Source organism: Pongo pygmaeus, chromosome 1, assembly GCF_028885625.2.
Source record: "Pongo pygmaeus isolate AG05252 chromosome 1, NHGRI_mPonPyg2-v2.0_pri, whole genome shotgun sequence".
NCBI classification, from domain to species: domain Eukaryota; kingdom Metazoa; phylum Chordata; class Mammalia; order Primates; family Hominidae; genus Pongo; species Pongo pygmaeus.
The window spans coordinates 88634095-88655990 of record NC_072373.2 but is presented as its reverse complement, the minus strand read 5'-3'; the positions used below and the strand labels follow the sequence as shown (position 1 = coordinate 88655990).

Genomic DNA, 21896 nt, shown 5'->3' with positions numbered 1-21896 from the left:
CATCGTGTTCCGGCTACTCCACACTCTCTCCCCTCATTCTGCCGGCACCACCACCGCCATGTCGCATCTCCCAACCTAACCCCAATCCACCACTTTAGTCGAGGATGCTGCCTTGTTTCTCTCCCTCGGACCTCTTTTCATCTCAGCCCCAGACACATGCCTGAGACGTGAATGTGCGTCCTGAAGACGGCTTATTTATGTCTCGGGTCCAGTTGCATTCCCTACCCTTTTGGGACGTGGGACGTGGCCTCCAGTCGCTCTGTCACGACGTCTCTCCCACCCTGGGCTGCTTGCCACCTCACCCCAGCCCCACTCCATACTCTGACCGCCCAGCCCAAGCAGCAGCCCAGTCTCGCCGGCGGGGGTGCCCTTTGACCACACAGACTTCCTTCCTGCCCAGGCCAACCCGCTGAAAAGGTACTGTTCCCACCAGCCTTCAGGCTCAGCCCTCCCTCCACCACCTTTGTCTCACCCCACCCGCCCTTTCACTCACACACACACACACACACACACACACACAGACACACACTCTCTCTCTCTCTCTGTCTGTCTCTCTCTCTCACTCTCTCAATCTCTCACCCTCTCTGTCTTTCTCTGTCTCTGTCTCTGTCTCTCTCTCTCTCTCTCTCTCTCTGTCTCTATCTCTCTGTCTCTCTCTCTCGCACAGTCAACTCTCCCTCTCGCCGTCAATGTCCCTCACTCAGACGACTCCTATCCCCCAGCCCTGGCCTCCTTCAGGCTCTTCAGACACACGCCAGCTCCGCCACCAGCTGGGATCCCTCCGACCGCATAGGCGGCCCGCGAGGTGCCCTGACGCCCCAGGCATCTGCACAACCTCCGTTTCACTGGACAGCCTCACTCCCAGACCTGGCCAGCCAGCCCTGTGCACCCCCTGGACACCCTGGACTCCTTCTTCCAGCTCCCAGCACGCGACATGCTTCTCTCCTTTCCTCGGTGTCAGCCCCTTGCCCCGGGCTGGGGTGGACGCCAGCCACGGGAACGGACACCTTCGTCCGTCACTGTCACCCACTGACATCCACCCACATCACGCTGGCAAGCAAGCCAGCCTCCCGTGGGGATGGCAAACATCTCTATCCCCGACAGGGTCTGGTCTCTGCAGGTGATCCGACTGTGCCAAGATCCCACGAATGACACGGGAGAGGTTTGTGCAGTTGGTTGGACGTCTACTTTGCCCCTACAGAGGAGTTTTGGCAAGAAGTCGACTGACTTCTGCCATTGACTTGGGGGATCAGCCAGACAATAATGATCAATACGGGTTGAATAGAGGGTTGGAGCACTGGGCTCATCTGTGCTAAGGAGGGGATGGGAAAAGCGTTCCACAGCGAATCTTGGCGCTGGGGATGGGTACCATCTCCACATGTTCCTTGACATTTGGGGAGAAGACAGAGAGCGTAGGTCAGGCAATGGGAAGCAAACTTCAGCTGGAAGTCTATCAGGAACCCCAACCCCGCACATGCGCTTTGGTCAGCCTGGCCGTTGGGTTTTCCCCACGAACTCCTGCATCTCCACGCTTCAATGCCCGTGGCCAGGTTGGTCTAACTAATGGGACCTCTCAAGATTCATTTTCACATCCAGAATAGGCGAGAATCTCAAACCCGTCAACAGTGAGCGGGAGCACGTGTACACACACGCACGTGTATGTTGCGGGAAGTCAGGGACCCCGAACGGAGGGACCGGCTGGAGCCGCGGCAGAGGCACGTAAACTGTGAAGACTTCATTTTAATATGGACTTTCTTCGGTTCCCAAATAATGCTTTTATAATTTCTTACGCCTGTCTTTACTTTAATCTCTTAATCCTGTTATCTCCGTAAGCTGAGGATGTACCTCACCTCAGGACCCCTGTGACAATTGTGTTAACTCTACAAATTGATGGTAAAACACGTGTGTTTGAACAATATGAGATCAGCGCACCTTGAGAAAGAATAGAAGAACAGCGACTTTTAGGGAACAGGGGAAGACAACCATAAGGTCTGACTGCCTGCGAGGTCGGGCAAAAAGAGCCATATTTTTCTTCTTGCAGAGAGCCTATGAAGGACGTGCAAGTAGGCAAGATGTCGTTAAGACAACCTAAGTGTCCGTCAGCCGGGAAATGGATTAACAAGAATGTGGCATATGGACACCATGGAATGCCATTTGGCCGTAGAAAAGAACGAAATCCTCTCGTCTGCAGCAACAGAGGCGGAGCTATAGGTCACGATGGAACACCAAATGAGCCGGGCACAGAAAGACAGAGAGGGCAGGTTCTTACCCCAATCCTGGGAGCTCAAAAAGTTCACCTTGTGGAGGTAGAGAGTAGAACGATAGACACCAGAGGCTGGAGAGGGTGTGTGGGTGACTGCGGTGAAGAGAGGTTGGTGAAATGGGTACGAGCATGCGTTTAGATGGAGGGAATACGTTCTAAGAATGTTCTAGGGCAGAGTAGGGCGACTAGGGGTAACAACGACGTATTAGTGCGTGTTTCCGAAGAGCTCCTGGAAGACAGCACCTGAGATGCTCTCAACAGGTAGAGATCAGAGGCTGGAGAGGGTGTGTGGGTGACTGCGGTGAAGCGAGGTTGGTGAATTGGGTACCAGCATGCGTTTAGATGGAGGGAATACGTTCTAAGAATGTTCTAGGGCAGAGTAGGGCGACTAGGGGTAACAACGACGTATTAGTGCGTGTTTCCGAAGAGCTCCTGGAAGACAGCACCTGAGATGCTCCCAACAGGTAGAGACGACAGACACCCACGGGATGGATGCCCTACATCCCCTCAGTGGCTCATCGATCACTACGCAGTCTACACGTGTTACCACACGTCACAGGAATCCCATCGATATCATGTCCGCATGAAGAAGAACATAGTCATGCTGCCAGAGTGACTGTCGCAGCTCGGCCTCCCTGGAGCTATGGCCCGTGGTCTCGGCTCCTCAAGTTCCGCTGCCATTTCTACCGAAGCCGGTGACACCCGTGGAGCCCAATCACGGATCCCGCGCTCAGGGTCTGGCACGCCTCGGAAAAGCCAGTGCGCTTGCTGGCATGAGTGGCTCTGGCGGGTGGCCCAACCATTAGGCGCAGATCCCCCGCAGCCGAGAGAGAAGTGGCCCGTCAGCCACCGGGCTTGGCTTGGCGGAAGCCGCTCTGCTCGAGAGTCCTGGCCCATTCGGTGGCCAGCCGAGAGTGCGAGGGTGGCGGTGGTGGTGGCGGGTCACCTGGCGGCCATGGGAGGAGAAAGCCTGACCTGGCCAGTGGGCTTTGCCGCTGAGAAAGAGTGGGAGCGAGGCGAGCACGTGACAAGGAAGAGCTGTGAAGCTGATGTTGCGAAGGTGGCGCCAGCGAGGCCAAAAGGACGGATGGGTGGAGGCAGGCGGGGAGCGTTGGGGCGCACGTGGAGGCCGCGGGAGGTTGTGGCTGGGGCGCGGGAGAAGCGAGCGAGCGAGCCTGTTGGCCAAAAGGGGAGGTGTGAAGGGGCCTGGCAGCTGGCAGGCAGAGCCAAAGAAGGAAGGCTTCCCTGACCGGGAATCGAACCCGGGCCGCGGCGGTGAGAGCGCCGAATCCTAACCACTAGACCACCAGGGAGTGACGGCTTCGGGGCCCGGCTTGCGCCTCCTGGCCCCGGGCGCCTCCGGCTCCCAGCACTACCTTGGCGCTACCTTGGCGCTACCTTGGCGCCTGTCCCCTGCTTCGGGTTAAAACAAACACCCGCAACCAGCCCCCGCGACGCCGGCGGCAACCGGCCTGCCCTCACGAGCAGCTCTGCCCTGTTCGCAGCACACCCTCCAAACACCGCGCGCCTCCTTCCCGGGCGCACAGGCACGCAGCCACAGGCCAAGCTGCCACACGAGCTCCGCGCCCGGGACCTCCGCAAAAGGTCGGCCCGCTGCGTTGGCCGGGAATCGAACCCGGGTCAACTGCTTGGAAGGCAGCTATGCTCACCACTATACCACCAACGCCGCACGGCGCGGGCAGCCCCGCCACGCCGGCCCGGGGCTCCCACCAGCGCGCCGCCGACGCCCGGGGCAGCCCGGCCCCGACGCCCGGTCCGTCCGCCCGCCCGCCCGCCCGCCCGCCCGCAGCTCCGCGCTGCCACGGCCCCGCCGAAGGCCGCCCGGCGCCCCACCGGTGCAAGGCGAGCGCGGCTGCCCCGTTCCGCCCGCCTGCCTCTGGGGGAGCTCTCGCTCCCTCGCCGCCCGGGGCCGCCAGAGCCCTTCCCCACCAGGTGCCCGGCGGGGACACGGCCGGCGCCGACAGGGTCCTCGCTCCTCCGCCTCCCACCGGGCGCCGGGCCCTGTGCGTCGCAGAAAGCCTCTTCCGACACCCACTTTGGGCCGGCAGCTCGTCGGGCGCCGTGGGGGGCCAGAGGAGGCCGCCCGCCTGCGGCGACCAAGCCGCGGGCGAGAAGAAAAGGCAGGAGGCCAAGGGGGCCCAGGGGGCCCAGGGGGCCCAGGGGGCCAAGGGGCCAGGCAGGCCAGGCCCGAGATGGCGCACTGCCACTAGCTGGAGGGCGGAGGAAGGAGAAGGAGGGCCCACAGGCTGGGTCCGAGGCGGCGGCCCAAAAAGGACGGCTGCCTCCCCGTCGGGGAATCGAACCCCGGTCTCCCGCGTGACAGGCGGGGATACTCACCACTATACTAACGAGGACGACGGCGACCGTCGCCGGGACGCCAGACCCCACTGCGACCGCGGACGCCTAGCCCTGCCTTGATCCCCTCCCCCGACCGCAGGGGCCCGGTGCGTGCTCGCCCTCCACCCGCCACCCGCCACCCGCCACCCGCCACCCGTCACCCGCCACCCGCCACCCGCCACCCATCACCCGCCACCCGCCCCCCGCCACCATTGGCGCGACCTACCCCGACACCCAACAAAGCACCCTGCGATCCCGCTGGGACCCGGAGCCGGACCCGGACCCCGACAGGTACCGGAGCGGCGTGGAACCTCCCCGTGCGCCCTGCCTGCTGTCTCCAACGCGGGGATCGCGCCGGGGCAGGAAGAGGCGCGGGCGAAACAGTCAGGCCGCTGCTCCTAGGACGCGGTGGGCGCAGCGCCCTGCGGGGTTCGGCGAGCCCAGGCGCGGGGGCTGGGGCGTGCGGCGGCGGCGGCCGGCCCGACGCGGACCGTTTGGGTCCGGGGTGGGGACGCGGGGGCGTCCACGTCAACGCCGGCCGGCTCCGTTCACCTGGCGCCCGCTCCGCCCGCGCGGTCCGTCGGTTGCGCACCGAACCCAGACAGGCGCCGGCCAACGGCGCAGGCGTTCGCGCCGGGTCCCAGCCATGCGAGCGGCGACGCGCCCCGGCGCGCCGTCAGGATGGCCGAGCGGTCTAAGGCGCTGCGTTCAGGTCGCAGTCTCCCCTGGAGGCGTGGGTTCGAATCCCACTCCTGACAAGCCGACCTTTTGGCCCGCCCGCCGGAGGGCAACGCCCATGGCAACCCTGGAGCACCTTTGGCCGGTTCCTGCCTTGAGCCCTTGCCCGCTCTCCAAACTCCAGCCCCCTTGAAGCAAGCCTCCAAAACGCCGCCGCTTCTCAGGCACGTCCGTTCTTCCTGCCCACCCGCCGCCTGTCGCAGAAACAGCCCAGGACCATGCGCCAGCGCCCGCGACCCTCTACCAATTGCCCTTCGGACGGACGCCCTCCCCGCCACCTCGCACGCCCTCTTCCCTGGCCCCACACACAGCGAGCGACCGCGACCACCTTCCACGCTCTTCCCTGCCTATCTCCTCCGCCCGCCCAAACAGACACAGCCCAGATTCTTGCCCTATTCCTCCTTTTCCCTCCTTCCTCCCACCGGCCTCCGCCCACCGCCCACCGCCCACCGCCCACCGCCCACCGCCTCGAATCGCCGCTGCGCTGCCCAGAGGCGTCCTGGCCTGCACAGCCCGCCCGGTTTCACCCTCCAACTTCTGACCGCTGAACGGCAGCGAGCGACTCGCTCGTGGAGCCGCACACACTTCTCCCACCAGAGGCACGCCATCCAACATCCTGTCCTTTCCTCCGACCCCTCGGACCCCGGCCGCGCATTCCATTCTCCAGACGCCCTAGCCACGTCGCCGATCCCACCTCGCTACTTGTGCTCCCTTCCCGCTAACACCTGCCTGCCGGCCCACCTGCAGCCCGGACGCCTGCCGGCCACAGGCAGCGGGAACCCTGCACACAGCCTGGCAGGCGAGTCCAAACCCGGAAAGACAGCCAACGAGGAATCACGAGCGGAAGCCCTAGATCCCCGTCACGCGCCCACAAACGCCAGGCCCCGCCGGGACCAGCTCCGCGCCACACCGCATCCCCACGGGGGAAGCCGCGGCCTGGGCCGTCCCAGCCACACCCAGCGCGCCTTCTCCAGGGTCAGCCAGCTGCGGCTCTGCCGAAGCGCTCCTCCGCTCCTTTCTCGCGCTCCAGCCTCCCTACCAGCCCAAGTGCGAGCCGGTGGGGTGGGTCACAGCGCAGGAGCGAGGCGCCCACGGACTTGGTCTGCGTTTCTGAGCCCGCACGCCACGGCTGCGAGACCCGTTCCCCATCGCCGCCCCCGCTCGCTGACACACCCACCTCCCCACCCACCCGCAGGTGACACAAGTGAGAAGGCCGGCCCGGCGGTGAAGAAAAGAAAGAAAAAAAAAGGACCCTCGAAAGAAAGAAAGAAACAAACAAACAAAGAAACAAACAAAAACAAAAACAAGAACTTTGGGTCTGTGCCGGGGATCCGCGCTCAGCAAGGCCCGCCACAGCTCACCTGCCCACACGGGCATTCGGGCGCGGGCCACGGCTGGTCCTTCCCCTGGAGACCCCGGCGGGCAGTCTCTCGGCCCTGGGCGGCAGAGAAAGCGCAAGATGGGCCGAGTCGGCCTCTCTCCCTCCGCTCTCCCTCCGCGCCCCGCCTCAGGTCCCTCGACGTGACGGGAGCCTCCCCTTCTGCCCGCCCCATCGGGCCAGCCTCTCGTGGCCGCTCCAATAGGACGGAGGCCCACGGCAGGCGGTGACCAGTGAACGGCCGCTGGTGGCGAGCTCCGCTGCACCAGCTTCCGTTGGCGTTTGCCATCGGTGCATGGGTGGTTCAGTGGTAGAATTCTCGCCTGCCACGCGGGAGGCCCGGGTTCGATTCCCGGCCCATGCAGCACACCCTCCCATTTTGGTGCTGCAGCAGCACCAAGGCGTAGCTGCGCTCGCCTCTGCCGCCTCCTTACACTCGGGGCGCGCGAGCGAGTCCGGCACCGGCTGCGCTCCCACGCGCGACGCCCCTCTGCCCTTTCTTCCGTGCCTCTCTCCACTGACTTACGGTTGAGCCTGTGCCCCCGCCCCCCCACCTTGGTAACAACAACCCCTCCAAACACGAGAGCGCGCCAGACACCAGCCCTGGGCAGCCTCCTGCTCCTGTTTCTCTTCATTGCCCTGCCACCGCCTCTGCCCGACGCATTTCACTTCAAGGAACACCGCCAGGCACCACGGGCTTGCAGCCACTCGCCCCACCTCTCCTCTTCACATTTCACCACCTCGACCTCTTTTCCTCTCTCTCTCTCTCCCCCTCGCTGGCTCCCCACATCCAGAAAATGATGCCATGGTTGCCCTTCCAGTAGGAAGGAAGTCGCGACTCCGGGGAGTAACTCATCACTTTCCCCTAGTTGGTCACACAGTCCTTAACGCGACCACACGAGTGTACGCGTGGCATGTGCACCGTCTATATTCATCGTGTTCCGGCTACTCCACACTCTCTCCCCTCATTCTGCCGGCACCACCACCGCCATGTCGCATCTCCCAACCTAACCCCAATCCACCACTTTAGTCGAGGATGCTGCCTTGTTTCTCTCCCTCGGACCTCTTTTCATCTCAGCCCCAGACACATGCCTGAGACGTGAATGTGCGTCCTGAAGACGGCTTATTTATGTCTCGGGTCCAGTTGCATTCCCTACCCTTTTGGGACGTGGGACGTGGCCTCCAGTCGCTCTGTCACGACGTCTCTCCCACCCTGGGCTGCTTGCCACCTCACCCCAGCCCCACTCCATACTCTGACCGCCCAGCCCAAGCAGCAGCCCAGTCTCGCCGGCGGGGGTGCCCTTTGACCACACAGACTTCCTTCCTGCCCAGGCCAACCCGCTGAAAAGGTACTGTTCCCACCAGCCTTCAGGCTCAGCCCTCCCTCCACCACCTTTGTCTCACCCCACCCGCCCTTTCACTCACACACACACACACACACACACACACACACAGACACACACTCTCTCTCTCTCTCTGTCTGTCTCTCTCTCTCACTCTCTCAATCTCTCACCCTCTCTGTCTTTCTCTGTCTCTGTCTCTGTCTCTCTCTCTCTCTCTCTCTCTCTGTCTCTATCTCTCTGTCTCTCTCTCTCGCACAGTCAACTCTCCCTCTCGCCGTCAATGTCCCTCACTCAGACGACTCCTATCCCCCAGCCCTGGCCTCCTTCAGGCTCTTCAGACACACGCCAGCTCCGCCACCAGCTGGGATCCCTCCGACCGCATAGGCGGCCCGCGAGGTGCCCTGACGCCCCAGGCATCTGCACAACCTCCGTTTCACTGGACAGCCTCACTCCCAGACCTGGCCAGCCAGCCCTGTGCACCCCCTGGACACCCTGGACTCCTTCTTCCAGCTCCCAGCACGCGACATGCTTCTCTCCTTTCCTCGGTGTCAGCCCCTTGCCCCGGGCTGGGGTGGACGCCAGCCACGGGAACGGACACCTTCGTCCATCACTGTCACCCACTGACATCCACCCACATCACGCTGGCAAGCAAGCCAGCCTCCCGTGGGGATGGCAAACATCTCTATCCCCGACAGGGTCTGGTCTCTGCAGGTGATCCGACTGTGCCAAGATCCCACGAATGACACGGGAGAGGTTTGTGCAGTTGGTTGGACGTCTACTTTGCCCCTACAGAGGAGTTTTGGCAAGAAGTCGACTGACTTCTGCCATTGACTTGGGGGATCAGCCAGACAATAATGACCAATACGGGTTGAATAGAGGGTTGGAGCACTGGGCTCATCTGTGCTAAGGAGGGGATGGGAAAAGCGTTCCACAGCGAATCTTGGCGCTGGGGATGGGTACCATCTCCACATGTTCCTTGACATTTGGGGAGAAGATAGAGAGCGTAGGTCAGGCAATGGGAAGCAAACTTCGGCTGGAAGTCTATCAGGAACCCCAACCCCGCACATGCGCTTTGGTCAGCCTGGCCGTTGGGTTTTCCCCACGAACTCCTGCATCTCCACGCTTCAATGCCCGTGGCCAGGTTGGTCTAACTAATGGGACCTCTCAAGATTCATTTTCACATCCAGAATAGGCGAGAATCTCAAACCCGTCAACAGTGAGCGGGAGCACGTGTACACACACGCACGTGTATGTTGCGGGAAGTCAGGGACCCCGAACGGAGGGACCGGCTGGAGCCGCGGCAGAGGCACGTAAACTGTGAAGACTTCATTTTAATATGGACTTTCTTCGGTTCCCAAATAATGCTTTTATAATTTCTTACGCCTGTCTTTACTTTAATCTCTTAATCCTGTTATCTCCGTAAGCTGAGGATGTACCTCACCTCAGGACCCCTGTGACAATTGTGTTAACTCTACAAATTGATGGTAAAACACGTGTGTTTGAACAATATGAGATCAGCGCACCTTGAGAAAGAATAGAAGAACAGCGACTTTTAGGGAACAGGGGAAGACAACCATAAGGTCTGACTGCCTGCGAGGTCGGGCAAAAAGAGCCATATTTTTCTTCTTGCAGAGAGCCTATGAAGGACGTGCAAGTAGGCAAGATGTCGTTAAGACAACCTAAGTGTCCGTCAGCCGGGAAATGGATTAACAAGAATGTGGCATATGGACACCATGGAATGCCATTTGGCCGTAGAAAAGAACGAAATCCTCTCGTCTGCAGCAACAGAGGCGGAGCTATAGGTCACGATGGAACACCAAATGAGCCGGGCACAGAAAGACAGAGAGGGCAGGTTCTTACCCCAATCCTGGGAGCTCAAAAAGTTCACCTTGTGGAGGTAGAGAGTAGAACGATAGACACCAGAGGCTGGAGAGGGTGTGTGGGTGACTGCGGTGAAGAGAGGTTGGTGAAATGGGTACGAGCATGCGTTTAGATGGAGGGAATACGTTCTAAGAATGTTCTAGGGCAGAGTAGGGCGACTAGGGGTAACAACGACGTATTAGTGCGTGTTTCCGAAGAGCTCCTGGAAGACAGCACCTGAGATGCTCTCAACAGGTAGAGATCAGAGGCTGGAGAGGGTGTGTGGGTGACTGCGGTGAAGCGAGGTTGGTGAATTGGGTACCAGCATGCGTTTAGATGGAGGGAATACGTTCTAAGAATGTTCTAGGGCAGAGTAGGGCGACTAGGGGTAACAACGACGTATTAGTGCGTGTTTCCGAAGAGCTCCTGGAAGACAGCACCTGAGATGCTCCCAACAGGTAGAGACGACAGACACCCACGGGATGGATGCCCTACATCCCCTCAGTGGCTCATCGATCACTACGCAGTCTACACGTGTTACCACACGTCACAGGAATCCCATCGATATCATGTCCGCATGAAGAAGAACATAGTCATGCTGCCAGAGTGACTGTCGCAGCTCGGCCTCCCTGGAGCTATGGCCCGTGGTCTCGGCTCCTCAAGTTCCGCTGCCATTTCTACCGAAGCCGGTGACACCCGTGGAGCCCAATCACGGATCCCGCGCTCAGGGTCTGGCACGCCTCGGAAAAGCCAGTGCGCTTGCTGGCATGAGTGGCTCTGGCGGGTGGCCCAACCATTAGGCGCAGATCCCCCGCAGCCGAGAGAGAAGTGGCCCGTCAGCCACCGGGCTTGGCTTGGCGGAAGCCGCTCTGCTCGAGAGTCCTGGCCCATTCGGTGGCCAGCCGAGAGTGCGAGGGTGGCGGTGGTGGTGGCGGGTCACCTGGCGGCCATGGGAGGAGAAAGCCTGACCTGGCCAGTGGGCTTTGCCGCTGAGAAAGAGTGGGAGCGAGGCGAGCACGTGACAAGGAAGAGCTGTGAAGCTGATGTTGCGAAGGTGGCGCCAGCGGGGCCAAAAGGACGGATGGGTGGAGGCAGGCGGGGAGCGTTGGGGCGCACGTGGAGGCCGCGGGAGGTTGTGGCTGGGGCGCGGGAGAAGCGAGCGAGCGAGCCTGTTGGCCAAAAGGGGAGGTGTGAAGGGGCCTGGCAGCTGGCAGGCAGAGCCAAAGAAGGAAGGCTTCCCTGACCGGGAATCGAACCCGGGCCGCGGCGGTGAGAGCGCCGAATCCTAACCACTAGACCACCAGGGAGTGACGGCTTCGGGGCCCGGCTTGCGCCTCCTGGCCCCGGGCGCCTCCGGCTCCCAGCACTACCTTGGCGCTACCTTGGCGCTACCTTGGCGCCTGTCCCCTGCTTCGGGTTAAAACAAACACCCGCAACCAGCCCCCGCGACGCCGGCGGCAACCGGCCTGCCCTCACGAGCAGCTCTGCCCTGTTCGCAGCACACCCTCCAAACACCGCGCGCCTCCTTCCCGGGCGCACAGGCACGCAGCCACAGGCCAAGCTGCCACACGAGCTCCGCGCCCGGGACCTCCGCAAAAGGTCGGCCCGCTGCGTTGGCCGGGAATCGAACCCGGGTCAACTGCTTGGAAGGCAGCTATGCTCACCACTATACCACCAACGCCGCACGGCGCGGGCAGCCCCGCCACGCCGGCCCGGGGCTCCCACCAGCGCGCCGCCGACGCCCGGGGCAGCCCGGCCCCGACGCCCGGTCCGTCCGCCCGCCCGCCCGCCCGCAGCTCCGCGCTGCCACGGCCCCGCCGAAGGCCGCCCGGCGCCCCACCGGTGCAAGGCGAGCGCGGCTGCCCCGTTCCGCCCGCCTGCCTCTGGGGGAGCTCTCGCTCCCTCGCCGCCCGGGGCCGCCAGAGCCCTTCCCCACCAGGTGCCCGGCGGGGACACGGCCGGCGCCGACAGGGTCCTCGCTCCTCCGCCTCCCACCGGGCGCCGGGCCCTGTGCGTCGCAGAAAGCCTCTTCCGACACCCACTTTGGGCCGGCAGCTCGTCGGGCGCCGTGGGGGGCCAGAGGAGGCCGCCCGCCTGCGGCGACCAAGCCGCGGGCGAGAAGAAAAGGCAGGAGGCCAAGGGGGCCCAGGGGGCCCAGGGGGCCCAGGGGGCCAAGGGGCCAGGCAGGCCAGGCCCGAGATGGCGCACTGCCACTAGCTGGAGGGCGGAGGAAGGAGAAGGAGGGCCCACAGGCTGGGTCCGAGGCGGCGGCCCAAAAAGGACGGCTGCCTCCCCGTCGGGGAATCGAACCCCGGTCTCCCGCGTGACAGGCGGGGATACTCACCACTATACTAACGAGGACGACGGCGACCGTCGCCGGGACGCCAGACCCCACTGCGACCGCGGACGCCTAGCCCTGCCTTGATCCCCTCCCCCGACCGCAGGGGCCCGGTGCGTGCTCGCCCTCCACCCGCCACCCGCCACCCGCCACCCGCCACCCGTCACCCGCCACCCGCCACCCGCCACCCATCACCCGCCACCCGCCCCCCGCCACCATTGGCGCGACCTACCCCGACACCCAACAAAGCACCCTGCGATCCCGCTGGGACCCGGAGCCGGACCCGGACCCCGACAGGTACCGGAGCGGCGTGGAACCTCCCCGTGCGCCCTGCCTGCTGTCTCCAACGCGGGGATCGCGCCGGGGCAGGAAGAGGCGCGGGCGAAACAGTCAGGCCGCTGCTCCTAGGACGCGGTGGGCGCAGCGCCCTGCGGGGTTCGGCGAGCCCAGGCGCGGGGGCTGGGGCGTGCGGCGGCGGCGGCCGGCCCGACGCGGACCGTTTGGGTCCGGGGTGGGGACGCGGGGGCGTCCACGTCAACGCCGGCCGGCTCCGTTCACCTGGCGCCCGCTCCGCCCGCGCGGTCCGTCGGTTGCGCACCGAACCCAGACAGGCGCCGGCCAACGGCGCAGGCGTTCGCGCCGGGTCCCAGCCATGCGAGCGGCGACGCGCCCCGGCGCGCCGTCAGGATGGCCGAGCGGTCTAAGGCGCTGCGTTCAGGTCGCAGTCTCCCCTGGAGGCGTGGGTTCGAATCCCACTCCTGACAAGCCGACCTTTTGGCCCGCCCGCCGGAGGGCAACGCCCATGGCAACCCTGGAGCACCTTTGGCCGGTTCCTGCCTTGAGCCCTTGCCCGCTCTCCAAACTCCAGCCCCCTTGAAGCAAGCCTCCAAAACGCCGCCGCTTCTCAGGCACGTCCGTTCTTCCTGCCCACCCGCCGCCTGTCGCAGAAACAGCCCAGGACCATGCGCCAGCGCCCGCGACCCTCTACCAATTGCCCTTCGGACGGACGCCCTCCCCGCCACCTCGCACGCCCTCTTCCCTGGCCCCACACACAGCGAGCGACCGCGACCACCTTCCACGCTCTTCCCTGCCTATCTCCTCCGCCCGCCCAAACAGACACAGCCCAGATTCTTGCCCTATTCCTCCTTTTCCCTCCTTCCTCCCACCGGCCTCCGCCCACCGCCCACCGCCCACCGCCCACCGCCTCGAATCGCCGCTGCGCTGCCCAGAGGCGTCCTGGCCTGCACAGCCCGCCCGGTTTCACCCTCCAACTTCTGACCGCTGAACGGCAGCGAGCGACTCGCTCGTGGAGCCGCACACACTTCTCCCACCAGAGGCACGCCATCCAACATCCTGTCCTTTCCTCCGACCCCTCGGACCCCGGCCGCGCATTCCATTCTCCAGACGCCCTAGCCACGTCGCCGATCCCACCTCGCTACTTGTGCTCCCTTCCCGCTAACACCTGCCTGCCGGCCCACCTGCAGCCCGGACGCCTGCCGGCCACAGGCAGCGGGAACCCTGCACACAGCCTGGCAGGCGAGTCCAAACCCGGAAAGACAGCCAACGAGGAATCACGAGCGGAAGCCCTAGATCCCCGTCACGCGCCCACAAACGCCAGGCCCCGCCGGGACCAGCTCCGCGCCACACCGCATCCCCACGGGGGAAGCCGCGGCCTGGGCCGTCCCAGCCACACCCAGCGCGCCTTCTCCAGGGTCAGCCAGCTGCGGCTCTGCCGAAGCGCTCCTCCGCTCCTTTCTCGCGCTCCAGCCTCCCTACCAGCCCAAGTGCGAGCCGGTGGGGTGGGTCACAGCGCAGGAGCGAGGCGCCCACGGACTTGGTCTGCGTTTCTGAGCCCGCACGCCACGGCTGCGAGACCCGTTCCCCATCGCCGCCCCCGCTCGCTGACACACCCACCTCCCCACCCACCCGCAGGTGACACAAGTGAGAAGGCCGGCCCGGCGGTGAAGAAAAGAAAGAAAAAAAAAGGACCCTCGAAAGAAAGAAAGAAACAAACAAACAAAGAAACAAACAAAAACAAAAACAAGAACTTTGGGTCTGTGCCGGGGATCCGCGCTCAGCAAGGCCCGCCACAGCTCACCTGCCCACACGGGCATTCGGGCGCGGGCCACGGCTGGTCCTTCCCCTGGAGACCCCGGCGGGCAGTCTCTCGGCCCTGGGCGGCAGAGAAAGCGCAAGATGGGCCGAGTCGGCCTCTCTCCCTCCGCTCTCCCTCCGCGCCCCGCCTCAGGTCCCTCGACGTGACGGGAGCCTCCCCTTCTGCCCGCCCCATCGGGCCAGCCTCTCGTGGCCGCTCCAATAGGACGGAGGCCCACGGCAGGCGGTGACCAGTGAACGGCCGCTGGTGGCGAGCTCCGCTGCACCAGCTTCCGTTGGCGTTTGCCATCGGTGCATGGGTGGTTCAGTGGTAGAATTCTCGCCTGCCACGCGGGAGGCCCGGGTTCGATTCCCGGCCCATGCAGCACACCCTCCCATTTTGGTGCTGCAGCAGCACCAAGGCGTAGCTGCGCTCGCCTCTGCCGCCTCCTTACACTCGGGGCGCGCGAGCGAGTCCGGCACCGGCTGCGCTCCCACGCGCGACGCCCCTCTGCCCTTTCTTCCGTGCCTCTCTCCACTGACTTACGGTTGAGCCTGTGCCCCCGCCCCCCCACCTTGGTAACAACAACCCCTCCAAACACGAGAGCGCGCCAGACACCAGCCCTGGGCAGCCTCCTGCTCCTGTTTCTCTTCATTGCCCTGCCACCGCCTCTGCCCGACGCATTTCACTTCAAGGAACACCGCCAGGCACCACGGGCTTGCAGCCACTCGCCCCACCTCTCCTCTTCACATTTCACCACCTCGACCTCTTTTCCTCTCTCTCTCTCTCCCCCTCGCTGGCTCCCCACATCCAGAAAATGATGCCATGGTTGCCCTTCCAGTAGGAAGGAAGTCGCGACTCCGGGGAGTAACTCATCACTTTCCCCTAGTTGGTCACACAGTCCTTAACGCGACCACACGAGTGTACGCGTGGCATGTGCACCGTCTATATTCATCGTGTTCCGGCTACTCCACACTCTCTCCCCTCATTCTGCCGGCACCACCACCGCCATGTCGCATCTCCCAACCTAACCCCAATCCACCACTTTAGTCGAGGATGCTGCCTTGTTTCTCTCCCTCGGACCTCTTTTCATCTCAGCCCCAGACACATGCCTGAGACGTGAATGTGCGTCCTGAAGACGGCTTATTTATGTCTCGGGTCCAGTTGCATTCCCTACCCTTTTGGGACGTGGGACGTGGCCTCCAGTCGCTCTGTCACGACGTCTCTCCCACCCTGGGCTGCTTGCCACCTCACCCCAGCCCCACTCCATACTCTGACCGCCCAGCCCAAGCAGCAGCCCAGTCTCGCCGGCGGGGGTGCCCTTTGACCACACAGACTTCCTTCCTGCCCAGGCCAACCCGCTGAAAAGGTACTGTTCCCACCAGCCTTCAGGCTCAGCCCTCCCTCCACCACCTTTGTCTCACCCCACCCGCCCTTTCACTCACACACACACACACACACACACACACACACAGACACACACTCTCTCTCTCTCTCTGTCTGTCTCTCTCTCTCACTCTCTCAATCTCTCACCCTCTCTGTCTTTCTCTGTCTCTGTCTCTGTCTCTCTCTCTCTCTCTCTCTCTCTGTCTCTATCTCTCTGTCTCTCTCTCTCGCACAGTCAACTCTCCCTCTCGCCGTCAATGTCCCTCACTCAGACGACTCCTATCCCCCAGCCCTGGCCTCCTTCAGGCTCTTCAGACACACGCCAGCTCCGCCACCAGCTGGGATCCCTCCGACCGCATAGGCGGCCCGCGAGGTGCCCTGACGCCCCAGGCATCTGCACAACCTCCGTTTCACCGGACAGCCTCACTCCCAGACCTGGCCAGCCAGCCCTGTGCACCCCCTGGACACCCTGGACTCCTTCTTCCAGCTCCCAGCACGCGACATGCTTCTCTCCTTTCCTCGGTGTCAGCCCCTTGCCCCGGGCTGGGGTGGACGCCAGCCACGGGAACGGACACCTTCGTCCATCACTGTCACCCACTGACATCCACCCACATCACGCTGGCAAGCAAGCCAGCCTCCCGTGGGGATGGCAAACATCTCTATCCCCGACAGGGTCTGGTCTCTGCAGGTGATCCGACTGTGCCAAGATCCCACGAATGACACGGGAGAGGTTTGTGCAGTTGGTTGGACGTCTACTTTGCCCCTACAGAGGAGTTTTGGCAAGAAGTCGACTGACTTCTGCCATTGACTTGGGGGATCAGCCAGACAATAATGATCAATACGGGTTGAATAGAGGGTTGGAGCACTGGGCTCATCTGTGCTAAGGAGGGGATGGGAAAAGCGTTCCACAGCGAATCTTGGCGCTGGGGATGGGTACCATCTCCACATGTTCCTTGACATTTGGGGAGAAGACAGAGAGCGTAGGTCAGGCAATGGGAAGCAAACTTCAGCTGGAAGTCTATCAGGAACCCCAACCCCGCACATGCGCTTTGGTCAGCCTGGCCGTTGGGTTTTCCCCACGAACTCCTGCATCTCCACGCTTCAATGCCCGTGGCCAGGTTGGTCTAACTAATGGGACCTCTCAAGATTCATTTTCACATCCAGAATAGGCGAGAATCTCAAACCCGTCAACAGTGAGCGGGAGCACGTGTACACACACGCACGTGTATGTTGCGGGAAGTCAGGGACCCCGAACGGAGGGACCGGCTGGAGCCGCGGCAGAGGCACGTAAACTGTGAAGACTTCATTTTAATATGGACTTTCTTCGGTTCCCAAATAATGCTTTTATAATTTCTTACGCCTGTCTTTACTTTAATCTCTTAATCCTGTTATCTCCGTAAGCTGAGGATGTACCTCACCTCAGGACCCCTGTGACAATTGTGTTAACTCTACAAATTGATGGTAAAACACGTGTGTTTGAACAATATGAGATCAGCGCACCTTGAGAAAGAATAGAAGAACAGCGACTTTTAGGGAACAGGGGAAGACAACCATAAGGTCTGACTGCCTGCGAGGTCGGGCAAAAAGAGCCATATTTTTCTTCTTGCAGAGAGCCTATGAAGGACGTGCAAGTAGGCAAGATGTCGTTAAGACAACCTAAGTGTCCGTCAGCCGGGAAATGGATTAACAAGAATGTGGCATATGGACACCATGGAATGCCATTTGGCCGTAGAAAAGAACGAAATCCTCTCGTCTGCAGCAACAGAGGCGGAGCTATAGGTCACGATGGAACACCAAATGAGCCGGGCACAGAAAGACAGAGAGGGCAGGTTCTTACCCCAATCCTGGGAGCTCAAAAAGTTCACCTTGTGGAGGTAGAGAGTAGAACGATAGACACCAGAGGCTGGAGAGGGTGTGTGGGTGACTGCGGTGAAGAGAGGTTGGTGAAATGGGTACGAGCATGCGTTTAGATGGAGGGAATACGTTCTAAGAATGTTCTAGGGCAGAGTAGGGCGACTAGGGGTAACAACGACGTATTAGTGCGTGTTTCCGAAGAGCTCCTGGAAGACAGCACCTGAGATGCTCTCAACAGGTAGAGATCAGAGGCTGGAGAGGGTGTGTGGGTGACTGCGGTGAAGCGAGGTTGGTGAATTGGGTACCAGCATGCGTTTAGATGGAGGGAATACGTTCTAAGAATGTTCTAGGGCAGAGTAGGGCGACTAGGGGTAACAACGACGTATTAGTGCGTGTTTCCGAAGAGCTCCTGGAAGACAGCACCTGAGATGCTCCCAACAGGTAGAGACGACAGACACCCACGGGATGGATGCCCTACATCCCCTCAGTGGCTCATCGATCACTACGCAGTCTACACGTGTTACCACACGTCACAGGAATCCCATCGATATCATGTCCGCATGAAGAAGAACATAGTCATGCTGCCAGAGTGACTGTCGCAGCTCGGCCTCCCTGGAGCTATGGCCCGTGGTCTCGGCTCCTCAAGTTCCGCTGCCATTTCTACCGAAGCCGGTGACACCCGTGGAGCCCAATCACGGATCCCGCGCTCAGGGTCTGGCACGCCTCGGAAAAGCCAGTGCGCTTGCTGGCATGAGTGGCTCTGGCGGGTGGCCCAACCATTAGGCGCAGATCCCCCGCAGCCGAGAGAGAAGTGGCCCGTCAGCCACCGGGCTTGGCTTGGCGGAAGCCGCTCTGCTCGAGAGTCCTGGCCCATTCGGTGGCCAGCCGAGAGTGCGAGGGTGGCGGTGGTGGTGGCGGGTCACCTGGCGGCCATGGGAGGAGAAAGCCTGACCTGGCCAGTGGGCTTTGCCGCTGAGAAAGAGTGGGAGCGAGGCGAGCACGTGACAAGGAAGAGCTGTGAAGCTGATGTTGCGAAGGTGGCGCCAGCGAGGCCAAAAGGACGGATGGGTGGAGGCAGGCGGGGAGCGTTGGGGCGCACGTGGAGGCCGCGGGAGGTTGTGGCTGGGGCGCGGGAGAAGCGAGCGAGCGAGCCTGTTGGCCAAAAGGGGAGGTGTGAAGGGGCCTGGCAGCTGGCAGGCAGAGCCAAAGAAGGAAGGCTTCCCTGACCGGGAATCGAACCCGGGCCGCGGCGGTGAGAGCGCCGAATCCTAACCACTAGACCACCAGGGAGTGACGGCTTCGGGGCCCGGCTTGCGCCTCCTGGCCCCGGGCGCCTCCGGCTCCCAGCACTACCTTGGCGCTACCTTGGCGCTACCTTGGCGCCTGTCCCCTGCTTCGGGTTAAAACAAACACCCGCAACCAGCCCCCGCGACGCCGGCGGCAACCGGCCTGCCCTCACGAGCAGCTCTGCCCTGTTCGCAGCACACCCTCCAAACACCGCGCGCCTCCTTCCCGGGCGCACAGGCACGCAGCCACAGGCCAAGCTGCCACACGAGCTCCGCGCCCGGGACCTCCGCAAAAGGTCGGCCCGCTGCGTTGGCCGGGAATCGAACCCGGGTCAACTGCTTGGAAGGCAGCTATGCTCACCACTATACCACCAACGCCGCACGGCGCGGGCAGCCCCGCCACGCCGGCCCGGGGCTCCCACCAGCGCGCCGCCGACGCCCGGGGCAGCCCGGCCCCGACGCCCGGTCCGTCCGCCCGCCCGCCCGCCCGCAGCTCCGCGCTGCCACGGCCCCGCCGAAGGCCGCCCGGCGCCCCACCGGTGCAAGGCGAGCGCGGCTGCCCCGTTCCGCCCGCCTGCCTCTGGGGGAGCTCTCGCTCCCTCGCCGCCCGGGGCCGCCAGAGCCCTTCCCCACCAGGTGCCCGGCGGGGACACGGCCGGCGCCGACAGGGTCCTCGCTCCTCCGCCTCCCACCGGGCGCCGGGCCCTGTGCGTCGCAGAAAGCCTCTTCCGACACCCACTTTGGGCCGGCAGCTCGTCGGGCGCCGTGGGGGGCCAGAGGAGGCCGCCCGCCTGCGGCGACCAAGCCGCGGGCGAGAAGAAAAGGCAGGAGGCCAAGGGGGCCCAGGGGGCCCAGGGGGCCCAGGGGGCCAAGGGGCCAGGCAGGCCAGGCCCGAGATGGCGCACTGCCACTAGCTGGAGGGCGGAGGAAGGAGAAGGAGGGCCCACAGGCTGGGTCCGAGGCGGCGGCCCAAAAAGGACGGCTGCCTCCCCGTCGGGGAATCGAACCCCGGTCTCCCGCGTGACAGGCGGGGATACTCACCACTATACTAACGAGGACGACGGCGACCGTCGCCGGGACGCCAGACCCCACTGCGACCGCGGACGCCTAGCCCTGCCTTGATCCCCTCCCCCGACCGCAGGGGCCCGGTGCGTGCTCGCCCTCCACCCGCCACCCGCCACCCGCCACCCGCCACCCGTCACCCGCCACCCGCCACCCGCCACCCATCACCCGCCACCCGCCCCCCGCCACCATTGGCGCGACCTACCCCGACACCCAACAAAGCACCCTGCGATCCCGCTGGGACCCGGAGCCGGACCCGGACCCCGACAGGTACCGGAGCGGCGTGGAACCTCCCCGTGCGCCCTGCCTGCTGTCTCCAACGCGGGGATCGCGCCGGGGCAGGAAGAGGCGCGGGCGAAACAGTCAGGCCGCTGCTCCTAGGACGCGGTGGGCGCAGCGCCCTGCGGGGTTCGGCGAGCCCAGGCGCGGGGGCTGGGGCGTGCGGCGGCGGCGGCCGGCCCGACGCGGACCGTTTGGGTCCGGGGTGGGGACGCGGGGGCGTCCACGTCAACGCCGGCCGGCTCCGTTCACCTGGCGCCCGCTCCGCCCGCGCGGTCCGTCGGTTGCGCACCGAACCCAGACAGGCGCCGGCCAACGGCGCAGGCGTTCGCGCCGGGTCCCAGCCATGCGAGCGGCGACGCGCCCCGGCGCGCCGTCAGGATGGCCGAGCGGTCTAAGGCGCTGCGTTCAGGTCGCAGTCTCCCCTGGAGGCGTGGGTTCGAATCCCACTCCTGACAAGCCGACCTTTTGGCCCGCCCGCCGGAGGGCAACGCCCATGGCAACCCTGGAGCACCTTTGGCCGGTTCCTGCCTTGAGCCCTTGCCCGCTCTCCAAACTCCAGCCCCCTTGAAGCAAGCCTCCAAAACGCCGCCGCTTCTCAGGCACGTCCGTTCTTCCTGCCCACCCGCCGCCTGTCGCAGAAACAGCCCAGGACCATGCGCCAGCGCCCGCGACCCTCTACCAATTGCCCTTCGGACGGACGCCCTCCCCGCCACCTCGCACGCCCTCTTCCCTGGCCCCACACACAGCGAGCGACCGCGACCACCTTCCACGCTCTTCCCTGCCTATCTCCTCCGCCCGCCCAAACAGACACAGCCCAGATTCTTGCCCTATTCCTCCTTTTCCCTCCTTCCTCCCACCGGCCTCCGCCCACCGCCCACCGCCCACCGCCCACCGCCTCGAATCGCCGCTGCGCTGCCCAGAGGCGTCCTGGCCTGCACAGCCCGCCCGGTTTCACCCTCCAACTTCTGACCGCTGAACGGCAGCGAGCGACTCGCTCGTGGAGCCGCACACACTTCTCCCACCAGAGGCACGCCATCCAACATCCTGTCCTTTCCTCCGACCCCTCGGACCCCGGCCGCGCATTCCATTCTCCAGACGCCCTAGCCACGTCGCCGATCCCACCTCGCTACTTGTGCTCCCTTCCCGCTAACACCTGCCTGCCGGCCCACCTGCAGCCCGGACGCCTGCCGGCCACAGGCAGCGGGAACCCTGCACACAGCCTGGCAGGCGAGTCCAAACCCGGAAAGACAGCCAACGAGGAATCACGAGCGGAAGCCCTAGATCCCCGTCACGCGCCCACAAACGCCAGGCCCCGCCGGGACCAGCTCCGCGCCACACCGCATCCCCACGGGGGAAGCCGCGGCCTGGGCCGTCCCAGCCACACCCAGCGCGCCTTCTCCAGGGTCAGCCAGCTGCGGCTCTGCCGAAGCGCTCCTCCGCTCCTTTCTCGCGCTCCAGCCTCCCTACCAGCCCAAGTGCGAGCCGGTGGGGTGGGTCACAGCGCAGGAGCGAGGCGCCCACGGACTTGGTCTGCGTTTCTGAGCCCGCACGCCACGGCTGCGAGACCCGTTCCCCATCGCCGCCCCCGCTCGCTGACACACCCACCTCCCCACCCACCCGCAGGTGACACAAGTGAGAAGGCCGGCCCGGCGG

At 63.9% G+C, this 21896-nt stretch overlaps 14 non-coding genes across 14 annotated transcripts; 5 read left to right on the top strand and 9 right to left on the bottom strand.

The window, feature by feature from the left end:
* Nucleotides 1–3504: 3504 nt before the first annotated feature.
* On the bottom strand, nucleotides 3505–3576 carry TRNAE-CUC (transfer RNA glutamic acid (anticodon CUC)). The gene has a single exon. It is a non-coding gene; the product is annotated as a tRNA-Glu (tRNA).
* Nucleotides 3577–3878: 302 nt separating this feature from the next.
* Nucleotides 3879–3950, bottom strand: TRNAG-UCC (transfer RNA glycine (anticodon UCC)). The gene has a single exon. It is a non-coding gene; the product is annotated as a tRNA-Gly (tRNA).
* Nucleotides 3951–4566: 616 nt separating this feature from the next.
* TRNAD-GUC (transfer RNA aspartic acid (anticodon GUC)) lies at nucleotides 4567–4638 on the bottom strand. The gene has a single exon. It is a non-coding gene; the product is annotated as a tRNA-Asp (tRNA).
* A 658-nt stretch (nucleotides 4639–5296) lies between these two features.
* Nucleotides 5297–5379, top strand: TRNAL-CAG (transfer RNA leucine (anticodon CAG)). The gene has a single exon. It is a non-coding gene; the product is annotated as a tRNA-Leu (tRNA).
* A 1651-nt stretch (nucleotides 5380–7030) lies between these two features.
* On the top strand, nucleotides 7031–7101 carry TRNAG-GCC (transfer RNA glycine (anticodon GCC)). Its single transcript has one exon. It is a non-coding gene; the product is annotated as a tRNA-Gly (tRNA).
* A 4074-nt stretch (nucleotides 7102–11175) lies between these two features.
* TRNAE-CUC (transfer RNA glutamic acid (anticodon CUC)) lies at nucleotides 11176–11247 on the bottom strand. Its single transcript has one exon. It is a non-coding gene; the product is annotated as a tRNA-Glu (tRNA).
* A 302-nt stretch (nucleotides 11248–11549) lies between these two features.
* On the bottom strand, nucleotides 11550–11621 carry TRNAG-UCC (transfer RNA glycine (anticodon UCC)). The gene has a single exon. It is a non-coding gene; the product is annotated as a tRNA-Gly (tRNA).
* A 608-nt stretch (nucleotides 11622–12229) lies between these two features.
* On the bottom strand, nucleotides 12230–12301 carry TRNAD-GUC (transfer RNA aspartic acid (anticodon GUC)). The gene has a single exon. It is a non-coding gene; the product is annotated as a tRNA-Asp (tRNA).
* A 658-nt stretch (nucleotides 12302–12959) lies between these two features.
* On the top strand, nucleotides 12960–13042 carry TRNAL-CAG (transfer RNA leucine (anticodon CAG)). The gene has a single exon. It is a non-coding gene; the product is annotated as a tRNA-Leu (tRNA).
* A 1644-nt stretch (nucleotides 13043–14686) lies between these two features.
* On the top strand, nucleotides 14687–14757 carry TRNAG-GCC (transfer RNA glycine (anticodon GCC)). Its single transcript has one exon. It is a non-coding gene; the product is annotated as a tRNA-Gly (tRNA).
* A 4074-nt stretch (nucleotides 14758–18831) lies between these two features.
* TRNAE-CUC (transfer RNA glutamic acid (anticodon CUC)) lies at nucleotides 18832–18903 on the bottom strand. Its single transcript has one exon. It is a non-coding gene; the product is annotated as a tRNA-Glu (tRNA).
* A 302-nt stretch (nucleotides 18904–19205) lies between these two features.
* On the bottom strand, nucleotides 19206–19277 carry TRNAG-UCC (transfer RNA glycine (anticodon UCC)). Its single transcript has one exon. It is a non-coding gene; the product is annotated as a tRNA-Gly (tRNA).
* A 608-nt stretch (nucleotides 19278–19885) lies between these two features.
* TRNAD-GUC (transfer RNA aspartic acid (anticodon GUC)) lies at nucleotides 19886–19957 on the bottom strand. The gene has a single exon. It is a non-coding gene; the product is annotated as a tRNA-Asp (tRNA).
* Nucleotides 19958–20615: 658 nt separating this feature from the next.
* On the top strand, nucleotides 20616–20698 carry TRNAL-CAG (transfer RNA leucine (anticodon CAG)). Its single transcript has one exon. It is a non-coding gene; the product is annotated as a tRNA-Leu (tRNA).
* The last annotated feature ends 1198 nt before the right edge of the window (nucleotides 20699–21896 follow it).